This window comes from Myotis myotis, unplaced genomic scaffold (assembly GCF_014108235.1).
Source record: "Myotis myotis isolate mMyoMyo1 unplaced genomic scaffold, mMyoMyo1.p scaffold_m19_p_9, whole genome shotgun sequence".
In the NCBI taxonomy this organism is placed as follows: domain Eukaryota; kingdom Metazoa; phylum Chordata; class Mammalia; order Chiroptera; family Vespertilionidae; genus Myotis; species Myotis myotis.
In genome coordinates, this window is record NW_023416401.1 from 30,316,009 (window position 1) to 30,328,885 (window position 12,877).

Here is a 12,877-nt window from a genome sequence, read left to right on the forward strand (position 1 = left end):
TTGTCTGTAAATTGAGAAAATATCTCAGAGATTAGTTAGTCTCAGGAAATTAAAATCCCCATATATCACAACAGATCCAGGTCTGGTCCTTGTGTGAGCTGACCTTCTCTCAGAAAGCCATGGTCCAGAGTAAGGTCCCTGGATCTGGTCACTGGTGCTAGCAGCGATGATTCTATGCAGACTGTACCTTCCTATGTTTTTATAGGCCCACCTTAGAAGCAAATGTTTGATATAAATCAACTATGGTTTAATTTAGAATAAAAGAGTTTTTCATTTTTCTGGTATGCTCTAACTTCTTAGAATATACCCACTACTTGACTTCTAATTGGTTTTATATCTTACTAAGTGTTTTGCTGCTGCCCACAAATAAGAAGGAGGCCACATATCTGCTGGTGGACAACAGAACTCTCAAGATCCACTCATTCTGCTTATCAAAGAAAATATGCAAGTACTAGTACAGGAATAAGGCATAAAATGATGCCTAAAACAAGCTTGTGTGTGTGTGTGTGTGTGTGTGTGTGTGTGTGTGTGTGTGTGTTTAAAGAATACATGTCTGTAGAACAAATAAAAGGAGAAAACTGAAAAAAGTAAATAAATGAACTCTTTAACAGCTATTAATTCTTCTGACCAAACAAAAATTGGGTAGTGTTCTAATGCCGCCATGGGCAAACTACGGCCCGCGGGCCGGATCAGGCCCTTTTGAAATGAATAAAACTAAAAAAAAAAAAAGACCGTACCCTTTTATGTAATGATGTTTACTTTGAATTTATATTAGTTCACACAAACACTCCATCCATGCTTTTGTTCCGGCCCTCCGGTCCAGTTTAAGAACCCATTGTGGCCCTCGAGTCAAAAAGTTTGCCCACCCCTGTTCTAATGGCTTCAGGATTATTTTATCCAGAATAAGTTAGATATTAAGGTAGATGTTAAGGTTGTAAGAAAGTGCTTAGGAAATAAACAAAATCAGATTAATGAAGAGGCTGCTGTTACAAATTCTTAAACTGACTGTGTTATTCAGGGGAAAGAGGGCGGGGGGTGCTGAGAGATTATGAAGTATTGGCTCATACAGTTATGGAGGCTGAGAAGTCCCATGATCTGCCATCTGCCATCAGCAAACCCAGGAAAGCCAGTGGCATAATTCTGGTTTTAGTACAAAGTCCTGAGAATCAGGGGAGCCAATGATGTAAATCCCAGTCAAGGGGCAGCAGAAGATCGATGTCACAGCTGAAGCAGACAGCAATGGGGGCAAATCCATCCACCTTCTGTCCTATGCAGACCTTCAACAGATTGGATGATGTCCACCCACAGTGGGGAGGGAAAACTATACCAAATCCACCAACTCAGATGCTAACCTCCCTGGGGAATACTCACAGACATGCCCACCAATGTTAACCTGGGCATCCCTGGGCCCTGTCAAATTGACACAAAGAATTAACTATCACATTGACTACAAGCTATATATTTTAGGCACCCAAAATATTAAAACTTTTCTATGAAGAACCATGAGTAGAAAGGAATCCCCTTTTCCTCTCTCTTTTCAAGATCCCTGATAATCATGGGGAAACAAAGTCATCCATGATATTCAGTGCAAGGAATGGATGCCCCACCAGCAAAGAGGAGGCATCAACAGTCAGAGCCCTGCTTGCTCCTCCTGCCACAGTCAGGAGGCCTGAAGGTCTTCTCCAGTGTGCAGACCCACCCAGTTCCTGAGGCCTCACCTACCAAGGCATAAGAGCTACACAACCAGATGTGGGAAAGCTACACACATAGGGTGGAATCAGTCTTGTTGCCCTAAGCCAAGTGTACAGAATGCCCCAGTGGTTCCCCTACAGGCTGGTGTACCTCTCTTGTGATCCCTCAAAGTTCATATGAAAAGCTGAGCTAGAGTGTGGTTCTTCTTTAAGTAGGAAGAAGCCTATACGTGAATATGACTCTTCACCCCTAGAAGCTCAAGCACCCACCTTCAGCAAGAAAACGTTTATTTACATCTGGTGGTCTGCAAACCAGCTGTTCCCTCTGTCTCTCCATGGCAGTCCCCATGGCTCAGGTCTCTAAGATAGGGACAGATGGACCCTGGATGATTTTACCAATGATGTATCTGTCTTTTACTTGGCAAAATTTATTTTATTTTATTTTTCAATTTCAGCTTACATTCAATATTATTTTGCATTAGTTTCAGGTGTACCGCATAGTGGTTAGATAATCATATAGTTTACCAAGTGCCCTCCCCCAATGTTTCTAGTACCCACCTGCCCCATACACAGTTGTAACAATATTATTGCCTATACTCCCTATGCTGTACATTACATCCCCTGACTATTCTGCAACTACCAACTTGTACTTCTTCCTCTTGTCACCTTTTCACCCAGCCCCCCAACCCTCCTCTACTCGGGCAATCACCAGTCTGTTCTCTGCATTTATGAGTCTGATCTTTACAAAGTTTTATAGTGCACAACTAGCCATTCTTAACCACAGTCCTATTTATGCTTTCTCCACTAAAAGCTGAAGTTCACAAAAGATTGAGTCAATTTTTTATTCAACTATAAATTAAAGATACTCCTGAAGGTTTAAAGTTAAGCGATTAGTCAATTAGCCAACTAATAGTATTAAATCTTACTTATATTTACACATTTCTGAATCCTTCAACAGTTCAATGTGTTGCAATCTACAATACTCTATTAACCCCTTCCAACACTGTAAGAGTTATCACAAATACTATTATATGCCTCACAAAATTTCTCATTCAGTGTATCCATCTACACAATAGGAGCAAATGAAAAAATAAATATAATGTGATTCAAGTCCCTAAGAAATAAAGTATTATACACTCTGGAACTGAATTATTTTACTTTTAGAATTCAGAATAATATAATTAAAGCTCAGTATGTTCAAAACAACTACTAACCAGGTCTAGTGTCGGAGCCCTAAAAGTAATGTGAACAATACCATGCAGTGGAGCATTCTGAGTTGCTGCAGAGCCCGGGTTCCTTATGAAGTCCAACTGGGTTTCTAAAAGCCCCCAACTGCCAAAATGTCCAAAGGTTGGGTGCTGCTGTTTCCACAGTGTCTTAGTTCTTCTGCCAAAGCTCTGTTCTTGTTTATTTTTTCTAGGTGGTATTTTAAATGCTTCTAAGTAGGACAATTGTGTCAGTAGTTATATCATTACTGCTTTGTTAGTGTCACCAAACAAAGGACGGAAGGGATGAGCAATTGCCAAGGTTGGTAGGATTGCTATTACAACCCTTGATTCACGTTATAGCAATGGTTCCTAAAGCATTTTTCATTTGTAGTCACAACATTGTGCAATTCCATTATGAACCCTTTTTTAAAAAGTATTGAAACTGTATTATTTCGGCAATGTTTTAGTGTGAAAGAGCCAAAGTTCTACATCTGGCCCTATCATCGATTAAATTTTCCTTTGCTGTGAACTTGAGTTAGTTTTAGTGTAAGTAGCTCTAATATGGGTGGCCAAACTAAAACTTTCAATTTCAGTAAACTCATCCTTTAAACAGATATGGAATAGGCTTTTATTGGTCTAACTTGAGCTAACATGATGAAAGATGGTTAAAAAGAGATCATTTCACTTTAGTTATCTGAAATTGAGGTTGAGGCATTTGTCTATTTTATTCTGGGTTATATTCTACTTTACATTTTGTTGAAGAACTATAAAACTGTTATGTTTTATCAATTAAAAAGCCCCGCAGAACACAATTAGAACTGCTACAGACATATATCTTCCGTTCAAAATGTGAGAGGAATCTAAATTGATAATTATTCCCATTCCACCTTCTTCATGGAATAGAGTAATTATTTGGGGAGATAATAATAGCGATACCTGGTCATTTATCTGATGGCTTCTAGGTCTATATTAGATTTTCTAAAAACAAATGATTAAGCTAAAATGAGCTATGCAGATACATTTTGCCTTAATCTCTTTGACTCCTTTGCTAAAAAGTTTTTTCTCTTCATTAAACCAATGGCATCAGGGTTTTTAATATGATCTTCTATTAATTATTCTTGATTGCAGAAATTTCAAACTACTAGCATTTTCTCTGAAATAAACATTTAATCATCTGATTTTAACTTGGACTAAGTCCATTCCTCATAATAAGTTTGTCCACTCACCCACACTAAGTTCCATCTAAAATCAGAATAGGAAGAAGAAGAATTTGGGAGCCCCCTCCATAATGTAAGAGCAGATGATGAAAATGTACGAGCCTACTCACAGCCAAGGCATGAGACAAGAATGTAACAAGTATACACAGGCCAAGAGTAGATAATTTATCCAAAAGATGTCCCCCACCACCTCCCCCTTACCTTCCAAAGTGAAGCAAGAATTCATTTTTCACATCTCCATATCAGATCCAACCCAGGAGATACAGAACACAAGACTGATTTTATCCTTACCTTTGATCATGTATTAGTAAAGTAATATTCATTAAAATGCTTTTGTGAAAGAAGATAGATTACAAAGCTTTTTAGTGTTCCCAATTTCTAATGTCAGAACATCAACAGTGAAATCTTTCCAACTGCATTTAGAGATAGGGCAAAATTCTTTTTTTCCCCAGCTTTATTTTGGGGTATGATTGACAAATGGGGTGGAATTCTTAAACGTACTTTTGAGTAGTTATAGGAAGAAGGCAGGATATTGGGTCAGGGGATTTTGAAATCAGGAGTTCACTAGCCAAAATCATGCAAATTGAAGGCTGGCTATAATATGCACTATTTGGGGTAGATTTTTAGAAGGTATATACAAGAGTGAGTGTGAGTTGCAACAGGCGTAAGGCATCCAGGGATAGGCAGGAAATACTTTGAATAATGGGTATAACAAGGGGGAAAATCTCTAAGGTTGCACTGATGGATTAAAAGGATACACAGTACTGAATGTTAAAACTTAGCAACTGTTTTCAAGATAAAAATAGTTCTGGGGAATGGATGATGCTGATGGTTGTACAACAATGTGAATGTAGTTAATGCCACTGAACTGTACACTTACAAGTGGTTAAAGCATACTGTTTTCCATAGAGCAGCTGTACCATTTTTCATTCCCACCAGCAGTACATGAGGGTTCCATTCCAAACTTTTCATGTTATGTATATTTTACCACAGTTTTTTCCAAAAGAGGAGCAGAACATTTGAGAACCAATTAAAGATCAAAAACTAGGTAACTAACAAATGTCACAATACTAAGTGGTAATAAGTTCTTTAATAAGAACTCAAAAGAACTCTTGTATCTTGAAAATCACTAAAAAACACTTCAAAAACCCACACAGACCCATGAAACAACTTTCTTTCAAAGAATCTCAGTGCATTTTCTTATTTTTATGAAATTAATGGGGGCAGTGAGATGAGAAGTAAGGTGATAGGATATGTGGCAGTTGCCAGAGTAACGGGAAGCACAATTCTGCCCAGTCACTGTACTGGGTGAATGCAGCTCAACCCAAGTTTAGAAATAAAGAAAGCCAAAAGCATCATTACTCTTGGAATATAACAGCAGGTAAAATACTCCATCAGACCAGAACCTGCATAATAGGTAGCAGCTTTGCAACTTTTAAAAAGTAAATGTACACAGACATCAGTCTGGTGATTACCAGAGGGTGGGAGGAGGTAAAAGAGAGTCTAAGGCAGTGATGGCGAACCTATGACACGCGTGTCAGAGGTGACACACGAACTCATTTTTTTGGTTGATTTTTATTTGTTAAATGGCATTTAAATATATAAAATAAATATCAAAAATATAAGTCTTTGTTTTAGAATGGTTGCAAATATCAACAAATTTCTATATGTGACACGGCACCAGAGTTAAGTTAGGGTTTTTCAAAATGCTGACACGCCGAGCTCAAAAGGTTCACCATCACTGGTCTAAGGGGACAAATAGTGATAGAAGGAAACCTGAGTTGAGGTGGTGAACACACAATACAATATACGCATGATGTATTATAAAACTGTACATCTGAAACCTATGTAATTTTATTAATCAATGTCACCCCAATACATGCAATTAAAAAAATAAACGCAGCCCTAGCTGGTTTGGCTCAGTTGATAGAGCATCGGCCTGTAGACTGAAGGGTCCCAAGTTTGATTCCAGTCAAGGGCAAATGCCCAAGGTTGCAGGCTCAATCCCCAGTAGGGGGAATTCAGGAGGTAGCCGATCAATGAATCTCTCTCATCATTGATGTTTCTATCTCTCTCTCCCACTCCCTTCCTCTCTGAAATCAATAAATACGCACACACACACACACACACACATTAAAATAAATGTAGCCTGGGGTTGCAAAGTGTTTAGAATGAGTCCTCCCCATCTCCAAGCACTGCCTTACTGCCCTGGGACACAGAGAAGCGACGGCTGTAACTGACAAGCCCAGCAACACCACGGCTTCCCTAGCTAAACCTATGGACTCAACAGAAGAACTTCTGTCCCTGAGTGGAATATGCAGCCCAGGCAGTGAACAGCACTCCTGACCTGTCCTCCTCCATGATCACTTTGCAGCTACGATGCTTGGTATTTGTAGATTATCTGTACACTTATTCAGCAACCTCATCTTCCAAATATGACCGGCCGGGTCAGAGTGACGGTGCTGAAGCAGAGCACCACGGAGCAGCCGCCAAGTCCACGGTGCGCTGTGAAAGCAGAGGCGAAGCATTCGCTGCCTGACGTTTCCTCCTCTGTCCTCTGGACCAGCATGTCCCTGACTTCACTGTCATATTCCCCTCGTGCAGAAAAATGTAGAGAACCATGGCAAAGGAGGTCTCAGGGAAAAAAGTGGGAGACGATTTATTAAATTTCAGGCTGAAGCCACACAGATCCCAGACACCCTGTGTGCAGCAGACACCTCTCCCATGCACCGAGCTTGCAAGGTAACCAAGCATCCCCAACACAAAAACGAGAATGATATGAAGTTCAACAAGGAAGCCTGCAAAGAAAAACCCAATAGGAACCTGAGAAGCCCCCTCTCGTGCTGTCAGACCACACAATGCATAGCTGCATCCGTCTCCTCCCTCTGCCTGGCCTGGCCTCTGCCACCCTGCCCAGGTCTCCCTCTCCCACACGCCTTACATTTCCAAAATGATTTTCCAAGCTAAAAGAACTCCACATCTCATGCTCCACTGCAAACACGTTTCACCTTTTTGGAGGTCAAAACCTTACTAAGAATCCCATTAAATCCCTGGCTTTCCCTGTAGACACAGGCACAGTTTCAAGGAATTCACATATGTCCTGGTCTCCTGGGAGTTAAAAACTCTGTCCCAGTGGCTGCCTCCTTCCTTTTCCTTTCTGCATTGATTCTGAGAAACCCTTGGCAGCCTACCTCTATTTGTAAGAATTATGTAACTACAACAAAGTTCAAGAATCCATAAGGACGCCTTTTGAAGGGTTGGCCCATCCACCCCTTAGCAAGATTCTAAGACAGTGATGGCGAACCTATGACACGTGTGTCAGAGGTGACACGCGAACTCATTTTTTTGGTTGATTTTTTTCTTTGTTAAATGGCATTTAAATATATAAAATAAATATCAAAAATATAAATCTTTGCTTTACTATGGTTGCAAATATCAAAAAATTTCTATATGTGACACGACACCAGAGTTAAGTTAGGGTTTTTCAAAATGCTGACACGCCCAGCTCAAAAGGTTCGCCGTCACAGTTCTAAGAGGAGGGCGTCTCAGATAGACTCAAGAGGTCCAGCCAGTCTGACATAGAGCAGCCCTGAAGGGCAGCCCCCACTCCCAGATGATGATTCCTGCTCTCAGTGACTGCCCTCGCACAGGGACCAATGTGACTTTGTGGGGACCGCTGAGACTCAGTCTGTTACAACTGGCATCGGTTGCCATAGGCAAGTCATCGCAAGAACCTGACCTTGGTAAGCACATTTTACACTTGAGTGCTGTTCATCCGGGTGACACCACGCGGGGAGCGGGGAGGCAGGAAGACAGACAGAGACGCTGCCAGAGCATGCTGCCAGGCACTGCCCCCACCCACAGGCTGCAGGAGCTGCCTCGCCCACACAGAGGGACTGAGCCCACAAAGCCAAATTTTTGGGCTGCTGCTGAGAATCCCATAAAAAGCAGTGCTATTTCTAACCTCCCGCACCATGGAAAAATACACACTCCACCAAGCAACCCGAAATCTCTGAAAGGCTTATTTTTATACTCTTCCCCACGCCCCCCACCCCTACTTCCCCCACAAAAACTTTAGGTGGAAAATTTGCTAGCTTTTTTGCAGTTTGACACTACTGTGCTAGGCCTCCACTGATGTGGCTACTAGCATGTTTGATTTTAAAGCGAAAAGTGAAAAGGAGTTTTTCTAATACAACTCTGAGAGTCTACTTAACAAGAAAACAATGTAGTCCTATCACAGGAGGACAGAATCCAACAAACAGACAAAGGAAACTTCCCCAGGACCCAGCCACAGACAGAAATGACAGCGGCCACAAGTTCCTCTTCCCAGCCTGTGAAAGTGGGGCTCTACCTGCTGCCGTCCCCGGTGCACTGCTGTGTTCCCCTAACTCAAACATGGCACAGAGCATCCCTGACGCCCTTGCTGACTTTCATCTCTTCACAGTGCACTCTTAACCTTGGAGTTGAGGAATGAGGGAAAGCAGTGAGATGGAGCTCAGGTCCGAGTCCCCGATGCTGCGCAGACATGGGCCGGCTGGAGGGAGGGTAAATGAGGCCTGGAGAACCCTTCTCGCTGGCTCTCAGAAGCCAAGGGGGACCCTAAAACTAGTCTCCCTAGGATCCACCCCACCCACTGGGAACCTTGGCATTACTTCCCTGATGACAACCTGGAAGGCGAGAGGCACCGGCTCCTCACACGGATGGGACGTCTCAGTCCAGCCTCTGAATGTTCTCAACCTCACTGTAAGGCACAGTCTAAGTCCTCCTTCAAGGCTGGGAACCCCAGCAGAACTGGGTCATTTATACCACAGCTCGGAATGTGTCTGTTTGACCGCATTTTCATGGTTTAATCTATTTAATTGTACACTACCAAGGACACATCCAGAGAAAATAAGCATTACTTTATGTGCCACTGTAGACATCAGGGACTCAAAGGTGGTACTTCTCCCAGCACCACTGATCCTCTTTGACTTACCTTATAAAAGCTTAAATTTAATGCAAATACAGGAAATCCAGGTCAGGGGTGCATTATCTATATCTAAGGTTATTTTTTTATTTTTTTTAATTGATTTCAGGGAGGAAGGGAGAGAGAGAGAGAGATAGAAACATCAATGATGACAGAGAATCATTGATCAGCTGCCTCCTGCATGTCCCCCACTGGGAATCAAGCCTACAACCTGGGCATGTGCCCAGACCAGGAATCAAACTGTGACCTCCTAGTTCATAGGTTGACACTCAACCACTGAGCCATGCCGGCTGGGCCTAAGGTTATTTTTTAATTGCTGGAACATCTCCCCACAGGAACCACAGGTCTCAGGCTGATTTTCAAATGGCTCCCTGGTCCTCACCATCCACTTCAGGTCCCTTAAGGACCTTGGGGGAAAACAAGAGAGAGGTGGATTTTCCCCACCTAACACTTTCTTGTCTGTGCTGGGAGCCAACCAGTTCTCAGTCTGAGGTTTCATTCTCACATGAATAGGACAAGAAATCATGCAAAAGCTTGAATAATGATTTCTTCACCTACATTCACCAGCTCTGTGCTCAACTGAGTCACAGCACCAGCACTCCACCACAACTAACAGAGCGATTATAAATTCCAGGACAGTCAGCTCTAAGAACCTCCTTTACACATGCAAAGTTCTTAAAACATCTCAGAATCCCAGTATGAGCTTGAAAATGACCTGAGCCCTGGCCCATGTTCACAGTGGTAGAGCATCAGCCTGCACACCAAAGGGCTCGATTCCTGATCAAGAACATGCGCCTGGGTTGCAGGTTTGCCGGTTTGATCCTGGGCCCTGGTGGGAGCATGTGCAGGAGGCAACCAATCAATGTGCCTCTCTCACCTCCCTCCTCCTCCTCCTCCTCCTCCTCCTCCTCCTCCTCCTCCCCTCCCCCTCCCCCTCCTCCTCCCCCTCCTCCTCCTCCTTCTTCTTCTTCTTCTTCTTCTCTCTCTCTCTCTCTCTCTCTCTCTCTCTCTCTCTCTCTCTCTCTCTCTCTCTCTTCCTGTCTCTCTCTCCTTCCCTCTCTCCCTCCCTCCTTCCCCCATCCCCTTCTAAAAATCAAGATATCCTCGGGTGAGGATTAATTTAAAAAGAAAGAAAGAAAATGACCCGAGAAGCACAAAGCGGCGTGCAGTTCTGTAGACAGGCTCTGCTCTCTAACTGCTCTGATGTTCAGAGGAGCACTGTACCTCTGTATTTAAAATCCATATACAGTAATGTAGCTAGAAAAAAAAAAGTTTTCCATTACCAATTTTGAAAGTTGCTTAAAATAGCTGACAGAGGCAGTAACCCCATATACGGGGGAAATCAGGTACTTATGTAATTTGCAAGAAATTATTTCTACTTTTGTTGAAATTTTGTAAATCAAGCTGTACAGTCCTTAGAGGCATAATCCAGGGGTGTATTTAGTTATTCAGTAAAATTCTACTTGAAGACAGTTCTAGTGTTTGGTGGGTAGAGTCAAAGAGGACTATATCTGAGATGATGAAAGAGAAATTAAAGAGCGCCCACACTCTCTGGGCCCTGGTAAAGCTGAGAGGCCACCTCCACTTAAAGTTGGCGGTGGGTGTGCCAAGTTATGGAAGAAAAAGAGCCCAGCTCATCAACACTCAGCTCATCAACACTCACACCAAGCCAGGGAAGACAAGGGGTTCTCAAACATCATGGCGTCCCGTCAAGTAATCAAGAAACACACGAATGGGAAGTATTTCATCAGTCACTAAGCATCCGTGAGGCGCGCGGCCCGAATGCGCCACGAAAGCTTACCACCCACCTGAGCAAGCCCACTGAATGGGCTCCAAGCCTCCGATGTCTGGTAGGGAAATCCACTCAGGAAAGAAACACGTGAACTGCACACACGCAGCAACACAGAGGAACTGCACCCAACACTGACTGAGAGGGTGGTGTGTTACATGCCGTGTGCTCCTTAGCACCTACAGTTTCAGGAAGGTTCCAAACTGTGAAAACTCCATTTAAATTCAGGTTTCCATGCGCCTCAATGAGGAAGCACATTAAATCCCTCCCGATTCGCCCATCGCCTCATCTAGTTCCAACAGCAAGCACAAATGAAAAGGCTAAATGAGCCTCCAGGAGTGATCTTCATTAAGTCATTTCATTTGACAGAAGTTGTATTGAACTCCTCCTGTGTACCAGGAAGTGTTTTAGGCCTTAGAAAAAGAGAAATAAGTGTGTGCGTTGGCGCGGGGGGGGGGGGGGGGGGGGGGTCCTTGACCTTACAAAGCTTACATTCTAGTAAGGGATTTAGCATCAACAGTGAGTTACACCTGGCACATTAAAAATTTAGGAAAAAGTTACGCCTGATATTTTAGAGCCTTTCTTACTTTCCTGAAGACTCTCAATATTTCTCCATTTGAGGCTCCCACAGCCTGGTAATTGGGCAGAACAGGAATCACTAAAATCCCTTAAGAGTTTGAGAAAAACAGAGGCACAAAGCTGTGAAGAGGCCCGCCTCGGGTGAAAAGCTGGCGGGCAGGCTGAGGGGGGCAGGATGCGCCTGGCCCCTCCTGACTATCCCCACTGGGGCTGGCTCCGATGTAGGCTTTGAGTCTGAGGATGTCCAGAGGTAACCAAAACACATAGGGGTTCTCTAAGCTTCTAGTTCCAGAAACCCCAGCACCCAGCCACTTACACCCCACCCTCCAAAAAACATAAAGCCAAATGCAGCAAATTAGGAAGTCAACCCCCACTTCACTGTACAGACCATGTGTACTACCGATACAAAGAAAATCTGCTCACTTGATGTCACAAAGCTGAGAGAAAGGAACTGACATTTATTTAGTGTGTGTTATATGCCAAGTGCTGTATTAAGCAGGGTGGCTCATTTATTTCTCATGGCAACCATAGTATTATTCCGTGTATGAAGTAAGAAGCCAAGAAAAACAAAAAACTTAGAATGAGAAATAAAGAATCCCTTGTGTCTGGGCATTAAATGCTCAAGCTCAGCAAAATAGTAAAATTATTTTTCTTCAGGTATTTTAGTAAATCTAGAAATATTTAATATATATTCTGGCCCACTGGGAATATGCTTGTGTATTAAACAAGAAGGTCATATTTAATCTGATATCATACAACTTTCCTCCTATCAGAAAAAAGCTGCTAGTAGTTTTTACACCTAGAAGTGGGTGCAACTTTCTTGAGAAGAACACCATCTCAATGGTTAGTGCTGGGACAAGGTCTGCTTCACAAACATTATCAAAAAGAAGAGTCTGGCCCTGGCCCTGTGGCCCGGTTGGTTGAGCATCATCTCATGGACCAAGAGGTCACCAGTTCGATTCCTGGTCAAGGCACATGCAATTCCTGGTCAGGGCACATGCCCGTGTTGAGGGGACGTGCAGGAGGCAGCCAATCGATGGTTTTTCGCTCTCCCTCTTCCTTCCTCTCTTTTTCTCTAAAAATCAATTTAAAATTTTGTTTTAAGAAAGAAGAGTCTTCACTCATTCATGGATAATAGAGACCATTATAAACTTTTGAACAATAATAGATACAGAGGCAGAGCTGCCTCAAACAGATTGTCAAACTGCAGCAGGAAGGTCGGGGAGGGTTGGGGGGCAGGAGGTAGGGGGGTAAGAGATCAACTAAAGGACTTGTATGCATGCATATAAGCATAACCAGTGGACATAAGACATTGGGGGATAGGGGAGGCTAGGGGACTGTCTAGGGCGGGGGGATAAAATGGACACATATGTAATACCCTTTGTAATACTTTAAGCAATAAAAAAATTAAAAAAAATAAAAAATAA

At 42.9% G+C, this 12,877-nt stretch overlaps 1 protein-coding gene across 7 annotated transcripts in view; it reads right to left on the reverse strand.

The window, feature by feature from the left end:
* The window catches only part of LDLRAD4 (low density lipoprotein receptor class A domain containing 4), a 335,343-nt gene that overhangs the window by 263,262 nt on the left and 59,204 nt on the right, over positions 1 to 12,877 (reverse strand). The window lies entirely within an intron of this gene.